Consider the following 8,341-nt stretch of genomic DNA (forward strand, 5'->3'; position numbering starts at 1 on the left):
TTTATGGATGTGAAGCCTAGTCATATGACCTCTAGAGTTACAAAAAGGTGAAGCTCAAGACAGAACTACTATACAAGTAAAAAACTAAACTAACATTGTGTTTATAGACAATGACACCTGTGGTATCTATGACCAGAATAGCTTCACATCCTTGAATTGCCATTATATATAGGAAGTATGGTGAATGAGGTAATCTATTTGATTTCTAGAGTATCTTTTGATATTTAGGAAAAGAGTGTTCCTAGTTATTGGCATAGGATTTTTCTTAAGTGTTTTATTGCAGTATTCACTTTTAAATAAGTTAACTTGCAGCTGTCTTTATTCTTTTTCCTTCTCTATTTTCTAAAGAGATACTTTAAGGCCTCTTGTGCTGGACATATGGAGTGGCAGCAAAGTAACCAGTAAAAAAAAAAAAAGGACGGTTCCAGCTATTTCTGTTTATAAGAGTCAAGCCACGTCAAGTCCTCTATCAATAAGAAGGTTATGTTATGCTTTTTTTTATTTCATTTGAAGAGAAGCGAACACTGTATTTTTGGTTCAAATGTTAAAGTAATATGTCCTCACTGAAAATCAAAAAGTGTAATATTCACCTAAACAGCATAAGCTGTGACCCTCAACGATTTACAATGTCTTTGAAGCTGCCAAGAGGTGGCAAAAACACTAATTTTAACAAGATAACAAATTGTATTTCTTTTATGATATTCCTGCCATGGTGATAATGGAAATTATTGATGCTGGGAACAGTGCCCATAGTGCTGTTAATCATTGCATTGCTATTAATTGATTTCCCTAGGCATGAGCCAAGACATGCTAGGATACCACTTATTAAACCCCACTGCCACTCCACCAAAGCTGTTTGACGCCTCTGAAAAGTAGAGATTTTTAGAATGAAATGCATTTTGGTTCTAATACCAGAGATACCTCTGTTTGGCATAAGAGCTAGTCAGTTTAACTTTTGGAATGTTAAGAGAACTGAATTGTCCTTTCCTCTGTATTACCATAAAATAATTTGAAATTATGTATTGAAATATCCACTTCAGTCATCTCTCATGTATATTCAGAATCCCTGAGAATTTTATTATCTTCAAATATCAACTACAAATGTTCTTTTTTCAATATAACTAGAGAACACATTCTATTTTGTAAAAGAACAAAACAAAGTAAAACCCTAAATAGGCTGAATTCTAAACACTAGTAGCTGAAGCCCAAATTAATATTTTCTTTTCCTACCTTCCTTCCTTCTTTCTTTTCTTCCTTCTTTCCTTCCTTCTTCCTGTCCTTTACTCTCTTTAAATGATAGTTGGTAATATAATGCATAAGAGGTATTGAATAAAAGTATAAGTATAAAAATAGAAGATATATTAAAAAAATAGCTACTTACGTTGACCTGACTATGTTTATGAATGTTTTTGCATCGTGAACTCATGCCTCCTTTAAACAAAATTGGTGTGCTACTATCCACTGTTAGAAAGTTTGATTGGGTGATTATTTTCCCTTTTGTCTCAGTGGTCTAATACAATAGTAGATAAAGGAAGAAAACAAGTGCCCTGTCAATTGATGTGAATCATATGGAAAAGCTCAAAATGGAGCTGTTCATGACTACTGTCAGGAGTGGGCAAAATGTTAACATTTCTGTACTGTGTTCTCATCACAGAAATTATGTTGGTATAAAGACACGATTTCCATTTATTGCCATGACCAAAGCAGATACTGGCTGGAACCAGACATCAAAATTCTAATCTAAGGAAGGAGCTGACTAAAATAAGATAATGCTCAAATTAACATGTGTGCTTTTTAACTCATAATATACCCTTGTCAGAAATAGACCAGTAAGTCATAATTCAATCATAATGTAGATTTTAAATGCAGACAATATAAAAATTATAAGAATATTGACAAAGAATGGCCATTAAAAATTACAATTTACATGTTGTTAAGTTGAGGCTGAATAACAAACTGTAAGACAAACACACAAGTATAAAATTTCTATGGGACATTTTTACTTTTGATACTTTGGTAGTTCAAATTATCCATAAAACACTTTCAATGTGTTATTTGTGTAAAGCTTATATCTATATGCTTGTATGAGCACTCAGCTGAACTGCATTAATAATTGCAACACAGGAAGGACAAACTAACTGCACAACAGAGCATTTAAAAAGAAATATGATATGATTATTCCCCCTGTTCTGAGTCTGTGGTAATCAGGACCAGCTAAACATCCCCTACAGTTAAGACTATGTACATGTCCCCAGACCCAGTTCTATCTCTAGACCTGATTTTCTAAAAGCTGATGAAAAGCAGCTCTGATTTGATTGTTATGTGTCATCATGTGATGGGAAAATTTCCAGAGTTCTTTTAATCAACCTTAAGAAAAGTGACATCTTATCTGTCATAATAATTAGTACATGATCAATTCCAATGCATTTTCTGGTCTGAAGAATATTTTTCTGTTGTAAGCAAATTCTGGGATAACCAGTTGCCATTAAGGGAAATGTAAAACTACTTTTTTATTTCTTAGGAAAAAAATAAATATGAATTATGTGTAGCCCTGGCTGGCCATGAATGCATGACCTAGATCACACTGTCTTTGCAGTCACAGTTGGAATTAAGGGTGTGCACCACCAGAACAGCCCTAATAAATATGAATTGTAGGGTGCTTTGAACATTGGAGTCCCTTCTCAGGAGTGTAGTCAACTTTTGCTTGGTGCTGTACCTTGGCATTATAACTTAAGTTGAATTTATGTGGAAAAGCTCTTTAATTGTTTGCACTTCTGAGGAAACTCTGCAATGATACTTGCACTGGAGGTTTCATTGTTATTTAAAATAACTTACTTCAGGGAAAGGAAGAACTCTAGAAATTCAATTCAGTGTAATTGCAGAAGACAGAATATTTATGAGAATGAAAGCTCGTAGCTAACTTTTTGTATTAGGAAAAAGATTATATATTAGGAGTGATATTTAATTTAAATGTAAACCAATAAGCACTTGAATGTCCATTAACAATACAGCATGGCATGAAACAAATGGATAATAAAGAATGGAGAAGATCTTGGAGAGTCAATATAGGTATATTAAAAAGTTCAATTCCATATGCATTACAATCTGTAAAGAGGTCATAGGGAGGATTAGAAGAAAAAAATGATGAGATTGGTAGAACTGTTGCAAAAAACATAAAGGAAATGTTTAAACTTAGCAGGAATATCATCTGGAACAATTAAGGCAGCTATGTCACCAGGAAAAAGAAAAAAAGAGAAGAGAAGCAAGGGCATAGTGCTTGTGGAAGGCATAAGCCATCCAGATGTTTTAGAAAAAGTTTGAATACTTAGTGAGGTATGCGCTTGGGGGCTGAAAGTGATTATCACAAGCAGATAGCCAGAGAAGTTAGCATAAATGTCAGTGGGATACATGACATGTCTCTTGTTAAGAATGAGAAGTGCTAGTTTTCTTTGAATACACAATGGGCTCAGGTATGTGCACTGGTCATGATTCTCCTTATTAACAAGGCCACAGAAAATGTCTAGATTGAAATTCAGCTGTCAATGCATAGCACATAGACAAGTAATCCTGACCATGTTAGGATAATAATGAAAGAAATAAAACTGAACCAAGTTTGTTACTTCCAGAAGGATACTTAGAAAGGGAAAATTAACAACCCCAATGAAAACAGTAATGTAGGAAACACTGGCTCTGTAGATCCCATTAAAAGGCAATGAGAGAATTGACTTTGAGATGTGGGAAACAATCAAGTCCTATGCCTTCCAAGAAAGAGTCCAAGAGTCATTTACAGTGCAAACCTCAGGCAGAAGACAGGAAGAGCTGTGTTCTCTATGTGGGTGGTAATGCAGCAGGGATTCTAGGGGTAGAAACATGGAGACTGAAGTTCAAGGAGCAAACTACTAAAGGATGAAGGTTGACATCATCCAAGGGTGAGAGACCTGCAGGAAGTCAGAAAATGACCAACTCTGAGTATGAAATAATGACACAGGCCAAGAAAGATTCAGAAGTATCATGAAAAAAGAAACCCTAAACACCACACTGGGGCAGGGAAACTCCTTATTCCCACTAAACGCAGTAGATTATCTATAGTTTAAAGGCTCAGTTTTTTTAAATCCATAAGTTGATTAATATTCTCTCACCAGGAAACAGAGTTTTAATCTATATACTGCAACTTGTGTGCTTCGCTTAGTAACTTACTTGTGGAGAATAAGCCATAGAAACAGAGATGTAAAGCTGTTTAGTCCACAGTCCATATGACTAAGTTGAACATCACTAGTGATGCTACCTTGAGGACTTACTTCTTTGGATGGAATAAGAAAGGTTCTTCTCATCTCCATAGTATTCTTCTTTAAGATGTTCATTGATTAAAAAGAATACAACTTTTATGTGTATTTCATTTGTATGGAAATCAACAGAAGTGAAGATAACATGAAGCCATGAAAAACTTATAGGACAAGTGGGACATGGAAAATACTGTCCTTCTTTAGTACTGGAACAGTGCTAAGTGAATAATACTAGTAACATAAGATCTAGAAATATTATAGCTTGATTAAGATAAAAGTAAAGGAAGAAATAGGTAACCAGAAAATTCTAGCTTCCCAGAAGAATTCTAGAAAATATTTAAAAGAAATATAAGTTCTCCTACAATCCATTGTAAAAAACTAAATTCTCAACTAATCCTAAAGAACAAATAAAGTCCTGCAATATCAAAATCAGAACAACAACCAAGTAGTGAACAAGATGGATATGTTCTCTCATGCACAGATAATTTTCTTGGGGTTGGAGACATGTGGATCATTGCAGTTTTCTGGCTACCATTCTAGTTGAAAAAGCTGTTCTCCAGGTTCAAGGAGAGACTTTGCCTTAAAGGAAAGAGTGATGCATAACAATTGATAACCTTTTATGGAATCTACATAGGTGTATGTAACACACACACACACACACACACACACACACACACACACACCACGCACGCACGCACGCACGCACGCATGCACGCACGCACGCACGCACGCACGCACGCACGCACACACACACACACAGACACACAGAGAGAGAGTGTGTGAGAGAGAGAGAGAAAGAAGGAGAGAGAGAGAAGAAAGGAGGGGGTGATTTTAACAAATCTAACCCAACAATATCTGAATCACTGAATATATCTTGATGATATATTAAAATATTTTTAAAAATCAGGCAGTGTAGTTTCCCATAATAACAGAATAGCTAAATAAATGAATGGGAATCTAATATTAAATAATCTCAAAAGAGTAATAAATTATTTGATATAGCTAATATATGTTCTATTATAAAACTATTGGCAAAGAAATATAATTTTACTAGCACTGTAAAATGACCTGTGAATACACAACAAGAAGCACCGTACTTCCTAGTGCAGCTTTGTTATTGTTTACAGATGCTACCACCTGCCTGCATCTGAAGTTCATTTAGTAGCTTGTGTTGCTCCTGGGATCTGTACTCTCTTCAGAATAAGGTGGGACACATGGCTTCATATCAAAGCTTATTATGTTGTGGGAAGTCAGGTTTTCACCCTGTGAACTTCTGCAATGTGCTTCCAGCAGGACAGAAACATAAAAGGAATGTTAGAGAAAGACAGAGACTTTTAGAGAGGAAAGTACTTCTTTCACCCGGTAGCGTGCCATCACTTCCACCATACTGTACAGTGCAAAGCCATTTCAGTATGTGTTTGAGGATCACTAATTCTACTGAAAATAAGATGTATTCTTATAGTCAGGTTTATCGAAGTATGAGTTTACAAGTTTTAAAACCCCAATTGATCATTCTCTACTAAATATTGCCTGATAATTTTGCATGTGTCTCCATGCATGATCATCTAGTACTATGCTTAAAGTATTCATTTACATGTTTGTAAGAATTTATTTTATAAAGCTATTTAAATAGAAAAAGTAAATGTGGAACAAAAATTCATAGAAGAAGCAAGAGAGATTAAGTTTTAAAATTACATATGCACTACTAATTTTAGTTTTTTTAAAAGTTGATCTACAATCATGCTGTCTTCTCAGCATGATTCTGTTGTAGTTAACTGCTCCTTAATCAACATTCAATAGAAGAGGTTATTGTGATAAGCACCTAAATTCTCAACTTCCCAGAACAGCAGTGTTGTCCATTGTGTTATATTTTCATATTTTCTCTGGCTTTACTTAGGAAGTAAAATATTATGAGTTAGATTAGGATGTCCTTTGTCTCCCCAAGACTCATTCCTCTATCTCTTTGCGTCAAAAACGGTTTTGATTTAGCTGAATTCTAAATCTTTTGATGTTGTTTACATAAAAATGAGTTTTTGACTGCATCCCAGTGTTTCACTCAATATGATATGTCTCAGATGTATTATTTTTACCTATGAAAAGTTGTTATTCTTCTGGTAAACATCGTATTTGGTTGTTTCTAATATTTATATATCACTAATAACTCTGTAAGGTGTGCACGTATGTTATGTGATGAATCGTCACAGGAGAAGCTAATGAATCGGGAGGTATGTACAGTTTCAATTTTAATTATGGTTCCATTCACTAATGTCCAAGTTAATAGCCTCATTTTTGTAATTTTTACTGAAAATAGGTTCTTTCTTCATATAATATATTTTGACTTTAGTTTCCTCTCCCTATTCTCTCTTGTCCTTCCCCACTTCCCCTCTCTCCCTGATCCAGTCTCTGTCTCTCTTTAGAAAACAATGGGATTCTAAGAAACAGCAACCCAACATTACAAAATGAAATATAGTAAAATGAAGCAAAAATGATCATATCTAAGTTGGACATGGAAACGCAAGAGGAAGAAAAGAGTTCCAACAGCAGGCAAAGGAGTCAGAGACCTACTTGTTCTCATAATCAAGAGTCTTATAGCACTAAGCTAATATCTATAATAAATATGCAGTGGACCTGGTGTAGACCCATATAGGCCCTGTATTTGCTGCTTCAAGTTTCTTTTAGATCATATATGCATTTCTTAGTTGAGGCAGGCAGGTGGCGGTAGGGCTCAGGCGCCTTTTGGTGGAAAAATTTATCATAACAGAGTGTGCTTTAAGTCTAATTATACATTGGCTGGCTACCTCCACAAATCCTGTGCCACCATTGCCCTAGCATATTTTGCACAAAGGAGAGATTGTAGTCAATCTCAAAGTGTTTGTGGCTGACCTGCTAAGGCTCCATATAGGCACCAGCTCAACTTCTCATGTTCAACAAGTTGTGTGGATGTTGTCCTCAGCAATGGGCCCCTGCTATCAGCTTGCCTAGTTCAACCCTTAGTATTAGCATCAGCCTGGGTTGTTTGGGGCTATCCATGTGTCCCCTTGGCCAAAACTCAAGGAAAAGCAACTAAAACCCACCACTGGAAGCTTTGCTTGGCTGAAAGAGACAGCTAGTTGAGACTTCTCATTCCCCATTACTTAGGTTCACCTTCACAGGTTCCAGGGAGTTTCTACTGGATAGGATTTCTGCTCCCCTCCAAAAATCTCAATTCTAGTTGTGTCTTCCAGCACATTCTCACACTATTACAACTACCTCCCCACCTGATCTTCCATACCCACCTTCCCTGAGTTTGCCTGTAGTATCTATTCTGTGTTTCCTTTCCATGGAAATTCATGTATCCCCCCTAGACACTTTCATACTTAATCTCTCTGGGTCTATGTACTGTAAATTAGTTACCATTTATTTAATAGCCAACCATGCAACGATTATCTTTCTGGGTCTGAATTACCATGATCATGTTGATTTTTTTCTAGTTCCATTTTTGTATAAATTTCATTGTCATTTTTTTAAAAAAAATTTATCAGCTGAGCAGTATTCCATTGTGTAAATGGACCACATTTTCTTTGTCCATTCTTCTTTTGAGGGACATCTAGATTGTTTCCAGTTTCTTGCTATTATTAATAAAGCTGTAATAAACATGGTTGGTCAAGTGTTCTTTATGGTAGGATGGAGTACCCTTTGGGCATATACACAAGTGTGGTATAGTTAGGCCTTGAGCTAAATTGAAGCCAGTTTTCTGAGTACCACCATATTGATTTCCATAATGGTTGAACAAGTTTGTGCTCCCACCAGCAATGGAGGAGTAGTCCTCTTGCTTTACATCCTCCTCAGCACGAACTGTTACTTATATTACTGAGTTTAGCTATTCTGATGGACATAAAATGTGATCTCAATGTAGTTTTTATGTACATTTCCCTCATGGCTAAAGATGTTGAACATTTAATTGTTTCTTAGCCATTTGAGATTCTTCTATTGAGAATTCTATGTTTAGCTCTGTACTTCACTTTTAAATTGTATTATTTTGGTATTGTGATATTAGTTTCTTGAGCTCTTTATATATT

The 8,341-nt window shown here is 35.5% G+C and overlaps 1 non-coding gene across 1 annotated transcript; it reads left to right on the forward strand.

The window, feature by feature from the left end:
• The first annotated feature begins 2,169 nt into the window (after positions 1-2,169).
• Positions 2,170-2,302, forward strand: LOC113832652. Its single transcript, XR_003480076.1, has one exon. It is a non-coding gene; the product is annotated as a small nucleolar RNA SNORA72 (small nucleolar RNA).
• The last annotated feature ends 6,039 nt before the right edge of the window (positions 2,303-8,341 follow it).

Source organism: Cricetulus griseus, assembly GCF_003668045.3.
Source record: "Cricetulus griseus strain 17A/GY chromosome 1 unlocalized genomic scaffold, alternate assembly CriGri-PICRH-1.0 chr1_0, whole genome shotgun sequence".
Taxonomy (NCBI): domain Eukaryota; kingdom Metazoa; phylum Chordata; class Mammalia; order Rodentia; family Cricetidae; genus Cricetulus; species Cricetulus griseus.